This window comes from Phoca vitulina, unplaced genomic scaffold (assembly GCF_004348235.1).
Source record: "Phoca vitulina isolate PV1807 unplaced genomic scaffold, GSC_HSeal_1.0 scaffold27, whole genome shotgun sequence".
NCBI lineage: Eukaryota > Metazoa > Chordata > Mammalia > Carnivora > Phocidae > Phoca > Phoca vitulina.
The window spans coordinates 25,303,316-25,322,564 of NW_022589730.1; the positions used below are offsets into that span (position 1 = coordinate 25,303,316).

Below are 19,249 nucleotides of genomic sequence, written 5' to 3' on the forward strand. Positions count from 1 at the left end.
GGTAGTCGCGCCAGGGCAGGCAAGGGTTCCGACGTTTGCCAAGAGCGCAGAGGGGTGAGTTGCAAAAACGTAGAGGGAAAAGCCAGTCCCTGTGTGCCCTGGCCTGCTGGTGGGCCAGAACGTCTGCCCGAGCGTGGCCTGGCCTGCAACCGCTCACGCCGTCCCTCCCGGCCCGAGACACCCCCGCCCCCCGGCCTCTTCCCCGGGATGGGCCCTTAGCGCTGTCTGTCACCGCTCCGCGCTGCGGTCCCACCTAGACTCTCCGCGGGTACTGTAACGGCGGGGGCGGGGCTTGGCGGGACGGGGCGGAACCAAGCCCTCCCAGGGCCCGCCCCTTGGCTGCGTAGCTGGGTGATTGGATGCTTTGGAAGGCCGCCTTCTAAGGCCGTGCAGGGGAATGACCGGTGGCCGGGGTCCGGTCCCTGGCGCGCCGGGTGCCGGGTGTGGGGACTCCGTCCGGCGAAGGGTGGGAGACCCCGCGTGCAAGAGGTCTCTAGGGCGGGGTTTCCCATGGGGATCTCGGCGCCCTGAAACGCCGCAAGCCCAGTTTCTCGTGTCGGAGAGGTGTCTTTCTGACTCGCTGGAATTCAGAGAGCATTTGGGAAACTTCTCGCTCCCACTCTTTACTCCCTACTTTCGGAGGGGAAAGCAGTTGCTGAATTGTTTTATTTCCTCCCCCAACCGGACTCTGTAAAAATAGCCGTGCACCGGGGCGAGCGAGCCAAGCTCTGCCGCACCGCTGCCCCGGGCCAGGTGTGGACCTAAAAATACCCAGCGGTCGGGAGCCCGTGCTCCGGGTGCGGGCGGGTCCGGCCGGGCCGCAGAGGGCGTCTGGAGACCGGAGAAACGGCGGCCGCCTGGCCCCTCGCCTCGGCCGGGGCTGTCCCTTTAAATCCTGGAGGAGGCAAAGAGAAAAAAGGAAAGAAAGAAAAAAGCCCCGAGCGGATGGTGGCTCTGCCCGGCCCCCCACTCCGCCCCCGCGCCGGGTCCTGCCAGCCGCCCGACGCCTCCGCGGGTCCTGGGCGCCCCCCGCCGCGCCGCCCACCGCCACAGTTACTGTCAAAATAGAAATTCCGCGGAGCCGGGGAGGAGGTCGGGGCGCAGCAAGTGCAACTGTGGCAGGCGGGGAGGGGGCGCCGAGGAGGGGGCGGGCGCGCGGAGAGGCGACCGTAGACATCCGGGCCCTTTAACCCCGTGCGCCCCCCGAGCGGGTGGCGCTGGCCGCGCGGGCGCCGGGCGCGGGGCGCGGGGCTGACAGCCGCGGCGCGGGAGGCGGGGCGCGAGGAGGGCGGAGGCGCGGCGCGGGGAGGGAGGAGCTGCCCGCGCGCCCGCCGCCGCCGCTCGGCTCCACACCCGCCGGCGCAGCCCCGCCACGAGACTCTGACAGCGCGCGGCCCGCGCTGCTCGGGCGCACAGGCACCGACGGACCGCGGCGGCGGCGGAGGAGGACGCGAGGACCGCGGACCGGCGCCAAGTGCGGGAGACGCGCGGGGCTGGCGGCGCGCAGAGGTGAGTGGCTTCGCGCGCCGGGCTCGGGCACCGGCTGCGAGGGTCACGGTCTCCCCCGCACCTCCGCTGCCGAGGCGGGTCAGGGGGTCGCGGGGCTCCGGGAGGGTGGCTCCGCATCGCCGACGCCGGAAAGCTGTCTCGGGGCTGTTGCTAGGAGGCCGGCGGTCCGCGCGCCCCGGGGCGCCGGCGGGGGCAGGGGCGCCCCCAGCGCGGCGGGCAGGAGGCGGGGGGCTGCGGTGGCTATTCAGGGGCTCCGTGCGGCAGCCATGCAACGGGAGGAGGCGGGAGGAGGAGGGAGGGAGGAGGGGAGAGCCAGCGGAGAGCGAGCCAGCGAGCGGGCGCCGCGCCTCCTGGCTGGCACCGCGGCCCGGAGCGAAGTGGCGCGCGGGGCTGGAGGGGAACTTCTGCGGGCGCGTGCGGCCCCGGGCTCGGCGGCGCCTCGGGGCCCGGACAGGGCGGGCCTGTCGGCAGCCACAGGTGGTTTCTGCCAAAAGTTTTACCGCACTTCTGCCGGGAAGGCGCGGGAACAGTTTGGTGAGGGACGGTTTCCCGAGACTTTGGCACCCGCACCTCACACTGTCTTATCTTGAAGATTAGAAAGGGGGCTGGAAAGTCTGGGATCCCGCATCTCGCGACGCGGCTCACGGGCTTCGTGGCGGTCCCTGCCCGAGGTGGCGCCCTTGCGGGACCTTCAGACTCACGCGGCCGTCCTTTGGGAAGCTGCGGGAAATGGGCTCACGCACACGTTTCCTCCGTGCCTCGGGAAAGTTAAGCTGAGGCCAGCCCGATACCTGTCGCCCACACGGGGCAGCGCAGGGTCTCTTCCTAGGAACCGCGCGCGTCTTCGCTCCGGGCGTGCGCATCTCTTGCTCCTTTGAAAATCGAATTGTCTCTGGCCGCTGTGCTGCTTTGTTATTCGGGCTGCTTGTCTGATTTCATTAGGAGGAGAGCTAGGAGGAGCCACAGAAAAGCAGAGCGGCAACAACTCTCGTTTCCTCTGAAACCAGCTGTGGAGGCTGGTACCCAAATCTAGGCTAGGAGGGTCCAGGGACGAGGGGAGCCAGGAGACGGCCGTGGGTGCTCCCTGCCCTGGGAGCTTCACCGGATCTTTCGCAAGGCTAGAGCTGGAATTTCTGGGGTCTCTGGGGCAGAAAGAAGATGAAGGTGGGAAGGGAACACCCCTCCGAAAAGGAAAATATGCTGTGGTGTAGTCAGCTCTGGGAGAGCTCTGGGAGAGCTCTGGGAGAGACGCTCCAAGAAGTCCAGTGGTTTGGCCCGGTTCCTCATTGGCCTGTTGTCGAATCCAGGGCAGCGAGGTTAGAACCACCCCGGTAGGTCCGTCCTGGGCTAAAAGGAATCTTTATCCCCGGAGTGGGTCTGATCTGATACCCAGCTGGTGCAAGTGTGCATAGAACTGCGAGAGAGTTGGTTGGAAACACTGAGTCCTTCATTCCCCACTGCTCCTGCACCCACTCGCTTCTCCCCCAACCCCACCGAGCACCTGAGCAGAAACCGTGCCCTTTGCTTTAAAAAAAAAAAGGGCACAGGATTTTGGAGCAGAAAGATGTCCTAGAGATATGAGGAACACTCATTTTACAGATGAGCAGACTCAGGCCCAAGGGAAAGTGACCTGCCACAGTGGTTAGAAACCCCGGGAGATGAGAAATGACATCAGCCTCCCAGACCAGGGTGGAGAGAGTTCCCTCAGCAAGGCCTCGGAGGGCCTGAGATCAGAAATGCCACCTCACACCCCAAGCCCATCAGGGGCTCATTATCTGGTACTTTCTATGGCCATGCTTGCCAGCTAATGTGGTATATCTCCTGTTCTCTGCCCTTGGCTTAAAAAAAAAAAAAAAAAAAAAAAAGGACTATCACTGAAGATTCCATTCTGACGCTATTCCAACTTTTCCTGCTCCCTCCTCACCTCAAATTCCTCAAACTCCTTTTGTAACATAATGCAGCTTGATTGGCCAAGATGAGTTTGCAGCTTGTCTCATTGTGAAGCACCCTCTTTCCGTAGGATGCCAGAACTCTGTTTTCCTGGTAATTAGGTTTTACAGATATTTTTGAAAGGGAGCCCAATTCTGGATCAATTACACTTGGACATGAATGTTGTGCTGTTGTGGATACCAAATGAGAAAGATGAGCAATTATCTGGGGATGTTGGAATAAATGTTGTTATGAGTATTTGACACGCTATTAGACATCAATGAGTGGGTTTTCAGTAAATGTTTTTTATGCTGTATTTTATTGAGCAAACAAAGTGTCTTAATTAAAAAGAACTGGGAGTTGGCCACTTAGATTTTAGCCACTTGTTTCTTACCAGTGGGTATGGATGGGAAGGGTTTGAATGGTAAACAGAATGATTGTTGAGAGCTCCCCCCCAAAAAACCCCCAAAATATTCTAGGGCAATGCTCATCCTTCAGTATATACTGTCATGGACAGTCCAGCAGAACCGTATTCCATCGAAATAGGTCTGGGTGTGGCGTATTCGATCTGTATTAGTCAGAAATGACTCGTAGGAGAGAATATTTTGTAAGTTTTATTGCTTTCAAGGGCATGCAGTATCAAGAATTCAAGGCTAACTCAATGCCACCAAGTAGAATTCTTCTCCTCTCATGAACAGATAAGAATCGGTGTCTCCACAGCTGTGCTGGGGGCTCTTGTAGAAGAATGCAAGATCTGACATCATCATGATGGTCCAGGGTTACCTTCTGACAACGCCTTTTCACTTTCATTGCATGCTAATGTCATGGCCATCCCCACGTGGTAGGGAGTTCAGCTCTTTGTCCATCTTACAGATGGGGAAGCTGAGGCAGAGAGAAGAGAGAGGGTTATTCCTATGCTTCATTCAGTGCCTTAACATATTCTGGGCATTCAGCTCAGGGTTTCTGGGGGTGACCCAGGGGCAGGGGTAAGAGGTCCCCTAATCATATTGCCCCTGGCCCCTCTCCAGCACTGCCATTACAGAAGGGTGCAGAGGTGTGGTGGGGTTACAGTTATAATTCGTGGGAGGCCACTCTCTCTGATGGGGGCCTGAAGGACTTTGTTCCCCACCCCCACAGTGGGTGAGCAGTTTCCTCCCTCTTATAGCAGGCTGTGGGAACTTGGGGGAGGAGGGACCAGCTGGCTGAGGCTGGGACGGGGGTGTGGGATCTGCGCCTGTGTCGGTCTGAAGGAGTCCAGGCTATTTATAACCCCTCCTCCCCTCCTGGGAAGAAGAGACTCAAGGGTCTGGAACCATCCTCGGTGGTGACTTCTCCCCAGGATGGCCATGCCCCACTGGAATAAAACCACCACCCAACTGCATGGTGGGTATTGGTGTGAACCCTGACCCGTGTGGAGGGGTCCTGCAGATCTTCTTGGAACTTCGGCAGCTCTGGGAGTTTTAAGATAGAAGGATTTCCTGGAGCCTGTGTGTGCACTTTTTCTCAGGCGAGGCCCTCCATTTGCACAAAATGAGGCACACCCTAGAAATCTTACAGAGCAGAACTTAAGAATCTGCAAAAGTGGGGGTACTTGGCTGTTTTGAGTAGTGGTAACAGTGATTTTTACGCAAGAAGAGATTCTGAAAGCGACCTATCAGATGTGCTTTCCTCTGATTATAAGCCATGGCGTTTCTGTGTGGTGCGGGCTGGGGAGGTGTGAGACATGCACACAAAGCTCTTACCCCCCTTGCCCACCCCTACTCTGGACCAGTCCCCCATGGTCCCCCTCGCCTTTGCACTCTTCGACCAACACCTCAGTCCTCTTTGGTCTGCAGATAAATAGTATCTGCCATTCCACTGGTTACAACCTCAACCCTGCAGCTAGGCATATTTTCTCCCTGGGTTGGTGGATGGAAGAATGAGGGTGGGCGGTGGAAGAAGCCGGCAAAGGCACTGAGCTTGTCTCTCTGTTTAGCCCCTTGCAGTGAATTAATCCTCCCATCAGAACCATTTCAGGGGCTTGAGGCAGGTTTTGCCAGGGAGAGAAGACAAGCAGGAGGTCCTAGGTGGAGAGGTGGGTGCTGGGCAGCTCCCGGCTGAGGGTGGTGGTGCCTGGTGAGCCTGGCGTGGGCATTGCATGCGGGGGGGCTCCTGAGGGCGGGGCTTGTGTGTTGCTCATCGGCACCCTCTTAGCACGCCGCGTGAGCCCTGGGCATGGCAGGTGTTGGCTGAGCAAGCGCTGGGGGGCACTGGTGGGTGGGTGGACAGCGGTCGGGTTTGCTTCTTCCTTGCCATGGGCAGTGTTTCTTGGTGTCGCGAGGGCGAGGAGGCAGAATCAGAGGGTACATGAGAAAAGAGAGCGTTCACCAGGCATTTTGAGAAGCCCCGAGCCAAACTGATTGGCCGCTCCACCCTGCCAGAGATGCTGGAAGCCAGGGACAGCCATGGAGTCCTTCTTGGAGCATGCAGAGTGAGTCTCCTTTCATGAGGCAGATAGGCCACTCCTTTGCGTACCCTCCTGTGGGCCCTCTGGGGTCTGGCCCCTGCCTGCCTCTCAGACTCCCTCCCCTCCCACGCTCACCTCAGTTGTTCTTTTCATCTAGCGTGCCCTTCCGTCCGATCTACCCCCAGCTGACCCCCACCCCTTGTCATTCAGGTCCCAGTGGAGACAGCACCCTGTGTTCTATTCTTCATAGCACCCACCTCTGTCTGGGACATAATCCTGATTCTCCTCTTGTTTGTCACTTGTCTCTCCCACTAGAATGTAAGCTCCAGGAGGGCAGGGACCTTGTCTGTTTCGTTCCCCGTCGTATCCTCAGCCCCAGAACGGTGCCTGGCATGGAGCAGTGCCCGAGGAACCCGACGGTGAGTGGGGTGTGCCCGTGAGTGCCAGTGGTCTGCTGAGATGAACCCGCCAGGGGCCCTGCCCTCGGGGATCTCTTTGGCCTGGAGGCAGAAAGAAAACGTGCCCCTGTGTGCCCTGCCGGTGGCGGGAAGCGCGGATGGCTTTCACGAGGCACAGCCCGGGAGGGCCGTGGTCAGCCGGGGCTAGCCCTGACTCCACAGCGCTGGTTGGCTTGGGCAGAGGGGTCTTTTTTTCCCCTGATGCTATGTTAAGAGTCAGGAGCCCTGGCAGCTGACCCACCTCCAGGACTGAAGTTCCTCTAGCTGGCTTGGCTGCCACCTCTCTCTCTGTTTATTTACTTCTTTGGTGAGCGAGCGCTCCAAGCATAATGCCACCCTTGGAGAGTCAGGAACGTTGTGTTTTTCCAGCAGTTCCATTCATTCGCTGCCTCCTCGGAACAGCTGTGGACAGCTGGTTGCCCGCGTGGGTGCTGGGACGGTTTCTCTTCAGGGCCAAGGGGTACGCTCAGCCCGGCAGGAATGGGGGACTTCATTTGTGTTTCACACCCTGCTGCTTTCCAAACCCCACTGAAATGGTGCCTGTAAAAACAGATTCTTGAGGAAATTAAAAAACCATTAGCCTTCAGTTTACTGCTTTTCTGATTATAAAAGCCATGAGAGTCATGATAGAAAATTTGGAAAATAGAGATATGTGTAAAATTAAACCCCCAAGCTGTGACGACACCCTAATTTTGGTGCGTTTCCTTCCAGTCTTTTTTCTGCTCCCACCAACACACACAGACACACACACACACACACACACACACAGCTTCCCTAGGGGGGATGGAGGGAGGGTTTCCGGCACCCCTTAGGTGACATTGGTTCTACCTACATGAGTGGTGGCACTCACATACCCCTGCACATCGTTTTCTGAAATTTTGTAAGCCCGTGCCATCTCTTAATAAACAGAAGAGCTTCTTCTCATGGGAGTCTGAGCCATTCCCACTGTGAATCACTGATACTTAGAAGAAAATGTACTTTCCACATCTCCCCACCGGCTGGGAAGATTTCAGCGAGCTTTGCCGAATGCAGTTTAAATTAGGAGAGCAGTCCCCTGCTCCAGCACGTGGTGGGTGTGCTTAGGAAGGGGCCGCTCCCTCCTGGCCTCACTCCGTCACCGTGTGAAGAGCTGCCGGCTTACGGTGTTGCAGGCGGTCTCCTTACGGAGCATTCTGTCACATTTCCCAAGGCCATCATGGCCTCTAGAAATGTATTTTAATAGATGGGAAGCCTTCCTTCAGGTCATGTTTCATACTTTAACCATTACACGCCTGCAAAAAACCAAACCCAGAGCCCATTAACTGATCATTCCTTGAGCTAAAAATAAGAACAGCAGGAGAATCTTGAGAACTATGAACCCAGATCATTGGTTTAGTGTGTTTAGAGCATGGATGTTTGGAGGCAACCTTTGCCCCTTCAGGAGCCCAGGGGCCCTGTTGCCATTACTGCCATGTTCCCAGGGCCTACGAGCATGGCCGCTGCACAGTGGGTGCTCAGGAACTATTTTGCTGAATGAAGGGAAGGCAGAATCCTTCCTGTGGGAGGAGAGACTTAGGCCTGTCCATGTCAAGGCTTCTTTTGGGAGTGAGTTTGGCTGGGGAGGGAGCTCAAGGCCTGGGGGTGAAGGGGTGAGGAAGATCATCACATCCTGGGAAGCAGGAAAGGGCAACATGAGAAGCAGTTCTCTGACTTACTAGTTTTGGTGGGTTTTTGGAGGAAGTGATGTTTAGATGGAGTCTTGATATAAGGGGCTGGAGGTGTTTAATTCCCTGGAGACAAGAAGTAGAGGGCACCCAGGCAGGAGAGTGAGCTATATGGAGCCTCAGAGTTGAGAGAACAAGGGTGGGTTTGTCAGCCCAGGATGACGGGGTAGCTCTGCCAGGGAATGGCGAGAGCTGGAGGGCCTTCAAGATGGCGGCTCCTCATGAGCCCAGAACCCAGTTCCAGGGGAGGATGGGTCTGTGGGTCACAGGGCTCCACCCTGTCTCCAGGCTACTATCATTGCCATGCTGCAGATGAAGAAACTGAGGCCTCAAGAAGTTAAGCGATGGTGAGGAGCATGGGTTTTGGAACTGTTGAGATCTGAACCCTCTGGCTTGGCCACTTTCCTGTGGTCCCCTTGGGCATGTTGCTGAACCTCTCAAAGCTTGAGTTTCCTCATCTAGAAAACTGTGACCACCAACTTCTTGAGGTGGGTGGGAAAATGAAAGGACGTGATACACCCAAAGCCCTCAGCACGACTCCCAACAAAGACAGGCATGCATCCATGAAAAGCACTGTTTCCATGTGCTGTGAATTCTACTCCTACCCGGAAGGGAGGAGGGAAGAATGAGGAGTGGGGCCCCCAAACATCCAAGACTGCCTTCTTCCTCCTCCTCCTCCTCCTCCCCAAGCTACCACCATACTTCAGGGGATAAAAATCCAGTCTACAGGAAAGATAGCTGTGGGGAAGCCACCACTCATGTAGGTAGAATCAATGTCACCTGAGGGGTGCCAGAAACCCTCCCTCCATCCCCTCTAGGGAAGGGGAGAAACACCTGCAGAAATCACCCTGAGGCTTTAGAGGCTTGTTCTAGACATCACCGGAGGGGGGGAGCACGTTACCCCTTAACTCCTAGGCATGGGTGGGTCTTTAGAATAGAGACTGTCTGGCCGCACAGAGAATGGCACATGGGGTAGGTCAGTTTTGCTGATTGGGAGCTAAATGGGTAAGACCATCTGACCTGGGGCAGCGCATCCTGGTAAAAATATAGTGCGAGTCATCTATGTAATTTTAAGTTTCCCAGTAGCCACATTTAAAAAAAGTAAAAGGAAACAGAAGTTAAAAGGAAAAAGGAAGTGCCTTTAATTTAATCCAATATATCCAAACTCTTACCATTTCTACAGGTGCCACATTTCAGGTGCTTGGCTGTCCCCTGGGTCAGCCCAGTCAGCCCTTGGCCTGTGCCGGGAGGGCCAGCCCGGGGAGGCTGGTGTTACCTGCTGGAGGGGGGTGGTCCACCCTGCAGGGAAGGCAGCCGGGCCTCTGGGCAGGAACACATGAAAGCAAGTACATTAGGGAGGAAGCAAAGGCTTATGAGTCCTGGCTTTTGTCCTGGCCCAGTGGTGGGTGTGTTGTGTATTCCTGAGGGAGCCCTCCCACCTTCATGGGCCTTGGTTTCCCCATCTGCAAAATGAGTTTGCATTACCTCTAAGACCCATTCGGGCTCTTGTGTTCTAATTCCTAAGAGAAAGGCAAGGAGAACAAATTTAGCCACTTCCTAAGTTGGAAGAGGGTGGAGATGGGGCTTGGAGAGAAAGTGAGGGCAACAGAGAGGATGCCCAGGCCCCATGTTTCCAAGTATCTCATAGAAAGTTCTATTTGGACAATTTAGAGAGACATGTAAGCCTCTCTAGCAATGCCAATATCCAGTCACCACCATTAAGTTGCCTTTATCTAAAAGTATGTTTTGGGGATAGAGGTGGCTGGGTGTGAACTATTATTTTTAAAAAGCGACATGTTTTCATTGTCTTTAAGTTCTGAAGCATCTTCTTATTCCTGGGTCATCCCAGATAGCAGTGAATGGCAGCCATAAAAGAGGGGAGGGGCCTGCAGAAAATATTAGAACAAAAAAGGAAATATTTCAGCTCTGTCATAAATGGGCACTCGGCCTGTCCTGAGAGGATGTGGGAAGAGGGAGGAAAAAGGCAGCAGGTGTGTTTGGAGGGAAGGGTGTGTCTGCAAATGTATTTTAAGCTCCTGAAGTGAGACGCATTGGTTTTATTGCTCTCTGCTGAGGAGGGATTTGAGGTTTTTATCTCCCTGCCACAGACTCCGATGCAGTGGGTGGGGCACTCTCTCTCTCCTTTTAAAGGACCGTCTCTTCTTTTTTAAATTAGATTGTCACCAAGTGACTAGGTGTATCTGCCTGAGGACCTCCTACTCCCCCAGGGGGAAAGGGCCTGCCCGCTCTAAGAGCTGGTCCAAACACTTGAATTCACAGAGGAGGAGACTGAGGGTCAGAGAGGCCCCAGAAGTCTCAGGCCGCAGCAGCCATGGCCTCTTTTCTGCCACGCAAGGGTGCCTCCCCAGATTTCGCCTCCTACACGGTTTACAGATGACTCAACGGGCTGCCTCGAACCATTTTTTTAAAATGAGGATTTCTCTTTTATGTTTTCCTAAACTAGATTTTTTATTACTTTTCCACACATTGTTTGCTTTGAATTTTTAATTTAATTTTTTCGAATAGGTCAATACTTACATGGTTTAACATTCAAAAGGTACAAAAGGGTATTCAAAATGAAACATCTTTCTCTCTCCTCATCTCTTGGTTCCCTTAGTTTGAGTCAACCACTGTCACCGGTTTCTTCAGTGTAAAGATATGTTATGAATATACAGGAAAATATGTATACGCATGTATATGTATATATACACGTGTGTCTGTAGTTTTGAAATTTTTTACCCAAATGGAAGCATACTATACACACTACATTTCACTTTACATTTTCCACATAACACTAAATCTCGGGGACATCTGACTATCTGACTATAAAGAACTTCTTTATTCTTTTTTGCTTGTTTGTTTCAACTATGTAGATTCCATTGTATGGGTATTCCTTGACTTAGTTAACCAGCCCCTTATCCGTAGATATTTTGGTTGTTTCCAGTCTGTTGCTAATCTAATACTCTTGGTTTTTACCCGATGATTTTTTTTTTTTTATGAAAGCAATCCTTGAGTTTTCTGACTTTAGACAAACTGATAGCATTCTAAGTTTGCTGATTTATCGTTTGCAAGATGCTTGAAAGAGTAAAATTGCTTATTTGTTTAGGGTTAAGAGTAGAATAAATAATTTTTGCACTGAACTTTCTGGAAAATGAATCATAAGGTCAACATTCATTAATTAAACCAGTATTTCTTGAGTTCCCACTATGTGCTGGGCACTGGGCTCTGGGCCAGGCCATTGGTGGGGTGGGGGGAGCAAAGAGGAAAGGGCATGCAGGATGGCCCTCGCATTTGGGCAGGGAGTGGGGAGGGGTACATTTGGGGGTGACTTTGATAGGAGAAGAGGACAGTTAATGCAGCATTGGGGGCAGCCTTGATGAAGGAACAAAGAAGTCACAGAGGGAGTGTTGGGCTCTTTGACTTGGGGGTGGGGGTACAGAGTGCCAGGGAGGGGGCTCTGGGCTGCCTGGCTGTGTGTGAGCAGCGAGCTTGTGGCACCGTGTTCTTGCTTTCTCTCAGCTGCCTCTCTCAGTCACTGCCCATCTGTTCAGATTCCAGAGCCCATATTCTTTCCACTGCACTTAAATGGACACTGAGTTTCCTGGAGATTATTCAGGGAGAGAGGAGCAGCCTGTGCAAAGGAATGGTGGTAGTACCAACATGACCTGTGTCATGCTCATTGAAGAAGTAGCTCCTCAGCAGGGAGGCCCATGTAGGAAGCAGGAGGAAATACATTTGGTTAAGGGGGTCAGACTTGGAGAATTGAGTGCAGCAAATCTTAAGTGCCAAGCTGTTTATCCCCTCTGTTCAGTTTACTTCATGGTTTTTTTTTCTTCCCCTCAATTCTGGTATGTTTCTGGGGATGTCATACTGTTGGTTTTTGCATTAAATGATAAGAATTTAGGAAGAAATAATCTACATCATACCAACTATTAAAAACATGTATTTCAGTCTGGAACCACCTGGGATGATTTTTATTCATTGACCAATGTCTCTTTCCTATGGCATTTTAGGAAACTGCGTTTGGAGCTACTTAAATCACTGTTGTAAAAATGCAACTACCAGCACATACGAATACCAGGTCACTAAAATCCCAGATGTGTGCCTTTATCCGTGTTTTAGAATTCCATAGATGGATGATTCCGTATTTCAACTACTACAAGAACCAACTTGCTCACAACCTTGTGGTTCATGGTCAAGGATGAGAATTCCTCTTTTGTTATACTCATTTCTCTGTGTGATGTGGGCCAAACAATATGTGTTGTTGGGGTGAGGCATGGACAGGAACGGAAGAAAGGGTTTGGGGGCTGGTGAATCCTGTGTCATGGTTAGGTTTTAAGATGTGCTGGAAAGATTCAAGGACCCCATTCCAAGGCCCAAGTTTGCATAAGCTTCCCCCAGTGGATTTATATCCATCTTTGTAATCTCAAGGTTTCTCTGTCCTAGTACTAATTTACACATAAATACAAACCACTTGAACAGCAACAAAAAAAGCCTGCCTGTTATTTTTCTGACAGTTAGGAATCTGTGCCTTAATGAAGTATTAGTAGATTAAAAGCTCACCGGATGAGCTGATGTCCATTTCAGGCTCCTTGCTTCAACTTTGCAAAATATAGAAAGCTCCCCAAGGGAAGGAAATGCTTTTCTGGCTAACTTCTGATGTTAGATGTGCCTGTGTCCATTTTGCAAATCATCTCCTAACTCAGATTGCAGCGGGCTTCCGAAAACTCAGAAATTGTGTGCACAAGCTGGGTGGCACAGATGACAAAGCCCGGGGTGGGGGTGGGGGTGCCAAATCCCAGTCACTGTCCTGCCAGCCTCTGGAAAATCGCTAAGTGCGTGCTTGCCTTTGTCTACCTGGAGCCCTGGATATTTTCCTAAACTGCTTTTGAGGGGGGTGGAGGTGGAGATAAAGGTGGTAAAAGTGAATTATTTGATAAAATATTTCTGCTTACATTATAGAAAACTAAATCACACTATGTTCTGTCTTCGTGGCTTTGCCAGAAATTTCTCATGACAGATTCTGATGCACCAGACTGAGCCACCTCGCTGAGTGGCACCTATTTGCAGAAGTCATTAAAAGCCATTGTTTAACTAAAGGCTTTTCCTTTTCTTCCTTACAATTTTCAAGACCCTGCATTTGCACAGACCTGACTCAGCAACATTCTATTTTGGGAATTTGTTACCTCTTCTCAGATTCTGGCCTGCGGTTCCTGAGTTTTCTGCTCTTTGCTCAGGAATGGCTATTGCCTAGATTTTGGCTCTGGGTCTGAAGGAGTCTGTCTCATCACAAAAGGACACATCTTTGTCCTCCGATTCTGCCCCAGCAACTGGGGTACCTGGGTAACCTAGTTCCCCTTCTTGCCCGCCTCACGCACAAACTAACATTTTCACCATTGTATATTGTTACTTTCCCTGGGAAAGTAGCCATTTGACAGAGTGGTAAAGCCTTTGAATAGGACAGACAGACAGACAGACACACACACACACCTCTTCTCCCCTTCCCTCTCTCTCTCCTTCCCTCCTTGAACAGGATCATAGGTGGTAAACACCTATGGCTAGTGGCTGTCACAGAGCCCAGAACTTAATAAATATTACCAACTACTACGAATAATATAATATCATGTTCAAAAGGAAAGTGTAGCCCCAAGTTCCTTTGCGGTCACGCTTGAGAATCAGAAAGCTCTCTTAGCCTAGTGACCCATTCTATTGTTTTTTTATACTCCATCCATACACACACAGCACATTAAGAGTCTGTTCATTCTTGGGATGTGTGTGAAATTCCAATTCCTGTCAGGAGAATTTATGTGTGGTTTTAGAGGGGATAATCGACCAGTTAGTATGTGCGCACGGATTTTATACACATACACATCGCCGTTTACAGCACACATTATAACATCTTCAGTCTCTGCCAAGAATGTGTATTTCTTAGCCCTGTGCATTTGCATATTATGGGTTCATAATTTCAAATAGCTGTAAAGATCTCTACAGAAAAATGTAGTCACTGTACTCTGATGTTCTAAATCTCAATGTAGTAGTAGAACTTGGCTAATGTTTGCCCTTGCTAATGTACCAACCCTATAATTTTTATACACAAGTGTGCACGCGTGCGTGCGCACACACACACACACACACACACACACACACCCCTACACACCTACCGACCTCTGACTTTACCCTACTTCTAAGCAAAGATTAACTGGCTGGGAACTGAGTTATGCTGCCTATCCTCCGGACTTCATTACCTTCCCAAAATATATCATACACACGGCACAGTGTACTGTGGTCTTATTACAGATGATTACAAAGAAAGATTTGTCAAAATAAATGAACCTGCTGCATCTGATCCTTTCCTGGTTTGGGTCCCTTGCTTCCCATCCTCACCCTCCCCCACCCCCCGTGGCTTTAGTCATCTGCCATGCCTCTGGTGGAGCTGAGCTCTCTGATAAGCGGAGAGCTCATCACAAATTGCTCTTTCAAGCTAACATTACCAGAAAATCCAGCCACCCACACCCCGCCCTCTAATCAATCATTAGGGAACTTGCCATTGGCAGCGCTTGATTTGACCAAACAAAATAGAGCAGCAGGAAGAAAAGAAACTTAGACCTTTTCAAGGTCTTCCAGGTATAAGTCTCCTGAATTTTAAAAATGGTCCAATGGGAGATTTTCTTTTTGAAGTTCAGAAAAAAAGGATGCCAACTTGAAGTCTGTTCTACCCCATTTAATTGTAGGGAGTATTAAATAGCAGAACCACAAAAGTCTTCAAATGTGGTGGGTGCAGGGGAAATGCTGTCCGAATCCACGGGTGCATGGTGAACCTTGGGATCGCCAGCCCCCGGACCCGGCCAGGGCTGGGAAGGGGTTCCAGTGGCTTCTTCATTGTGTGGTCTGTTTTGTTCATTTGATGTTCCATCAGAAAGTAAATGCTGCAAAGAGTGCTCTGAAGATTGGGAACCGTATGCCCTTCTGGGTATCTGGGAGGGTCCCCACTTCCTGAGGCAAAGGAATAGCATTTTCCGGCTGCCCAAGTGGTAGCCATCTGTTGACTTGGATGTCCCTAGTGGCTGACCTCGGGATGCTTATGATCATTTTGCTGCCTCTCTGCTTCTGCCCTTTGTGCTTATTTTTACTTAGGAGCATTTGCTTTAGTCCTGTGTGTATATGTGTGTGTATATATGTGATCATCTTGAAGATGTCCTGACCAAAGTTCTTTAGTTTTGATTCAGAGTTTAATTGCAGAAGAATCAAAAAAAATCTTTACATTAAAAATTACTCCACCCAGCGTGGAGCCCACTGCAGGGCCTGAACTCATGACCCTGAGATTGAGATCTGAGTTAAAATCAAGAGTCGGACACTTAACCGACTGAGCCACCCCGGCGCCCCTAAAGATTATTTTTAAAGAACATTTTTAACTGCTTTATCGAGGTATAATTTATATGCCATAGAATTCGGTTTGTTTTAGGTTTACAACTCTGTGGTTAATTTTTAACAACATATATATTAAATTAATATGCATATGTCAGGAAAGGGGGGTGTCAGTGAGGCAGAGACTTGAGAGGGAGAAAAAATGGGAAAGGGTTCTTTATGTCCTATGCAGCCCACCCAGGTGTGTTCTCTCAGTTCACCTTCCATGCAGAAGGGAGCCCTGTGAGCAGGAGGTGGGGTGGTCAGAGCAGGCCCCTGGGCCGGTGGGGGACAGACTCTAGGGAGGCACCCCCTGACTGCACAGGATCCTGCCCCGGCAGGTGGGGCTCTTCAGCTCTCGGACAACAACAGTTCCTCCCTGGTCATGCACAATTCACAAAGGCCAAGGTATTGTCACATCAAAGGCATATTCATTAGCACATTTGGCCAGAACCATTTCTTGTTCTCGCTAATAGACTGTGCTGGAGTGGATTTCTGAGGTCATCCAGGCCCATTGCCCTATATACACACAACCGAATATGGCCCCTAGAGCTCAAGGAAGTGGCCCAGGACACACATTGTTCAGTGGTGGGGCTGAGGACCGGGACTAGATCCTGGCTGCCTGCCCATGTAGGCCAGTGGCAGGGCCCTCTCATTGCTGCCCTGCCCGGATGGCCTGATGTGGGCACAGAAGTGGGCAGAAAGGCAGCATGGAGATCCCCAAAGGCCCATGCATCTCCTTACAGGGGTCTGGTGGAGCAGCTCCAGAGCCCAGCCCCGGAGCTGCCTTTTGCTCCTTTCTAAGGCATTCTCAGTAAGGACACTGCACTCTCCCAGTCTGATTTTCAAGCAGTTCTCATCAACTAGCAGCCCTGAGAGGAGTGGAGATCAAGTGAAGAACCCCCTAACTTAGACCTTCATTCTAAAAGCAGCAATCCTTTGATTATACCTGACAACTCCAAGCAGGAAATTAGGCCAAACAGAGAAACACCACCATAGTTCACACTCGGACTTCTGTGCAGAAACCACTATTTAAAATCCTGGTTGCATTCTGTTGGGGTGTGTGCGCGTGTATGTGAAAAGTTCGGAAAAAGCTGTATTTTGGGATAAAAAAAGGAGCATTTCATCTTGAAGAATTCAAAGCTTTGAAAAAAAAAAGGTTAGCGAAGAAACCAACTGTATGTAGATGTAAGTACTTATTAGACACCCAATGTACGGTGGGAAGGGAAGATCTTATGCTCTGAAAGGGGAACAGCCTTCCCTCTGATCCAAAGGCTCATCATAAGGAATTCTCCCTGCTGGGATGCTTACTTAGAAGGCCTTTTCTTTCAGCCTTTGCCAGCTGGTGTGGAGCAGAAAGCCAACTAATGGGGCAGAAAGCCAAGCTCTTCCTTGTGCTGAGAGCCAGAGGGGTAGAAGTAGGTAGATGGCCTACCCTGAACACAGGAGCCAAGTCGTGACAGTAAAGCAGTGGCAGTTATAGCTGGGACAACTGAATGCTTGAGCCAGTAGGAACTAGAGGAGCAAGAAGACAGGAGTGGTTCTCTAAATGGGATCCTTGGACCAGCAACATCAGCATCTCCTGGGAACTTGGGAGAAATGCAAATTATCAGGCCCTACCCCACTGAGCCACCCTGAACCAGAAACTCTGGGGATGGGCCAGCGAGCTGTAATGTAATGAGCCTTCCTGAAGATTCAGATGAGCTCCCAAGGTCTAAACGGGGGTTATGTTAGGCTATGATCCATTGATAACAGATGGGGGTCAGAGTATTGATTATTGTTTTTGTGAGTATGGTAATTCGTTAACTCATGTCTGGTCAATTTAATAAAAGAATTTTTAGTATCCTGTAGAATATATAGGTGGCTGAATTGCATATCAAAAACCCAATGAGTTGACACTACATCAAAAACTAATGATGTAATGTATGGTGATTAACATAACAATAAAAAATTAAAAAAAAAGCACCAATGAATTGGATGTTATAAAGTTGGCCCTTGAACAGCACAGGTTTGAACTCTGCAGGTCTTCTTATATGCCAGATTTTTTTCGATAAATATAGTACAGTACTGTAAAGATATTTTTTAAATGATTTTCTTAATGACATCTCCTTTTCTCTAGCTGACTTTATCATTATTTTTACAAAATACAGAATGTAATACATATACAAAATCTGTGATTATTAACTATATTATTGGTAAGGCTTCTGGTCAACAGTAGACTATTAGTGAAGCTTTTGCAGAATCAAAATTTACAGGTGGGTTTTTGACTGCATGGGGCATTGGCACCCATAACTACTGCATTGTTCAAGAGTCTACTGTACTTTGCATTATAACACGTGAAGCCTAAAATATTTCCATGCATTCCTTTTTTTAATGAAAGATTTTATTTATTTATTTGAGAGAGAGAGAAAGAGAGAGAGAGAAGGAATGAGCAGTGAGGAGGGGCAGAGGCAGAGGGAGAAGCAGACTCCCTGCCGAGCAGGGGGCCTGTCGTGGGGCTCGATCCCAGGACCCTGGGACCATGACCTGAGCCGAAGGCAGACGCTTAGCCGACAGAGCCACCCAGGCGCCCCTTTCCATGCATTCCTAATAAAGTCTTATTCCAGGTGCTTCAAAAAACAAAACAAAAAGTAAAAATCCAACTAACTACACTCAGTGCCTAACAGGTCTTGCGAATCAGACCGACTTACTCTAACTCCTGACTCCACCTCTCGCCAGCAATGGGAAGCTGCTCGAGCAGGTTATTTAAGATTTGCGAGCCCTCATTTTTTTGGTTGAAAACTACCTGCTTTCTGGAGTTCTTGCGAATAAATGAGACGGAGAGGCACCACTGAGGCCAAGTCCAGCTCAGAGCCTCTGCCTGGCAGGCCCGGACAGAGAGCTTCCCTTCCCCGGGGGGCTGGCTCAGCTCCGAGGGCACCGGCCATGATGCCGCGGCAGGTTCCCCCAGAGGACCGTGGTTTCGCTTGTCTGGAATGGAGCACTAGCGTTGGAGGGGATTTTGGGGAGCTAGGCTCCTCACTTCATTATGTAGACGAAGAAATGGAAACACGGAGGTTTGGAGCCGTAGCGTGAGTTATTCGCAGAGCGGCCCAGGGCCCAGGTCTGCTGGAGCCCAGCTCCGTGGCCTTCTTGCTCACGCCGTCTGTCCATTTGTCCTCACACTTTTCAGCCGGTACCACGTGCAGGTGAATGTGAGAGCCAGAGAAAGGCGCCTTTGTTCGTCGCAAAGGCCTCTGGACAGAGGAGGAGCCCGAGGGGTGGTCAGCTTTTAACAGTCTTACATGCCTCGGATTTCCCGGGCCTCCAGAGGGGTTAAGAGGCTGTCCCTTTTGGAGATGGGCGTATGCCCGGCATAGCCACGGCCTGCCCGGGGCCGGCCGACCTTGGAGCTGGTGCAGCATAGGTCTTACTCCACCAGCGGAAAAGTGGAAGGTCCAAAAGGGCAGGCCCTGGGCGCGGGGAGGGACTTGGGATTTATTCTGAATACGAAGCTGTTGGAAGAGTTTAAGAAGGTGAGTGATAGGCTGTGATTACAAGTTTTATTTATTTTATTTTTTTATTTTTATTTTTTAGATTTTATGTGTTTATTTGACAGAGAGAGACACAGTGAGAGGGGGAACACAAGCAGGGGGAGTGGGAGAGGGAGAAGCAGGCTCCCTGCTGAGCAGAGAGCCCGATGCCGGGCTCCATCCCAGGACCCTGGGATCATGACCTGAGCCGAAGGCAGACGCTTAACGACTGAGTCACCCAGGCGCCCCTGATTACAAGTTTTAAACAACCACCAAGAGTTATAAAAT

General features: G+C 51.0%; 1 protein-coding gene across 5 annotated transcripts in view; it reads left to right on the plus strand.

The window, feature by feature from the left end:
• The first annotated feature begins 1,358 nt into the window (after positions 1-1,358).
• Positions 1,359-19,249, plus strand: part of ZBTB7C (zinc finger and BTB domain containing 7C) — a 291,531-nt gene continuing 273,640 nt past the window's right edge. For 2 of the 5 annotated variants that reach the window (XR_004301595.1, XM_032422600.1), the window contains exon 1: positions 1,359-1,509. The gene's annotated coding sequence lies outside the window, so the exon portion shown is untranslated. Of the gene's footprint in view, positions 1,510-5,457; positions 5,513-5,684; positions 5,909-6,212; positions 6,304-19,249 lie in introns of those variants that run through there. The other 3 variants (XM_032422603.1, XM_032422601.1, XM_032422602.1) reach the window with 3 other exon arrangements.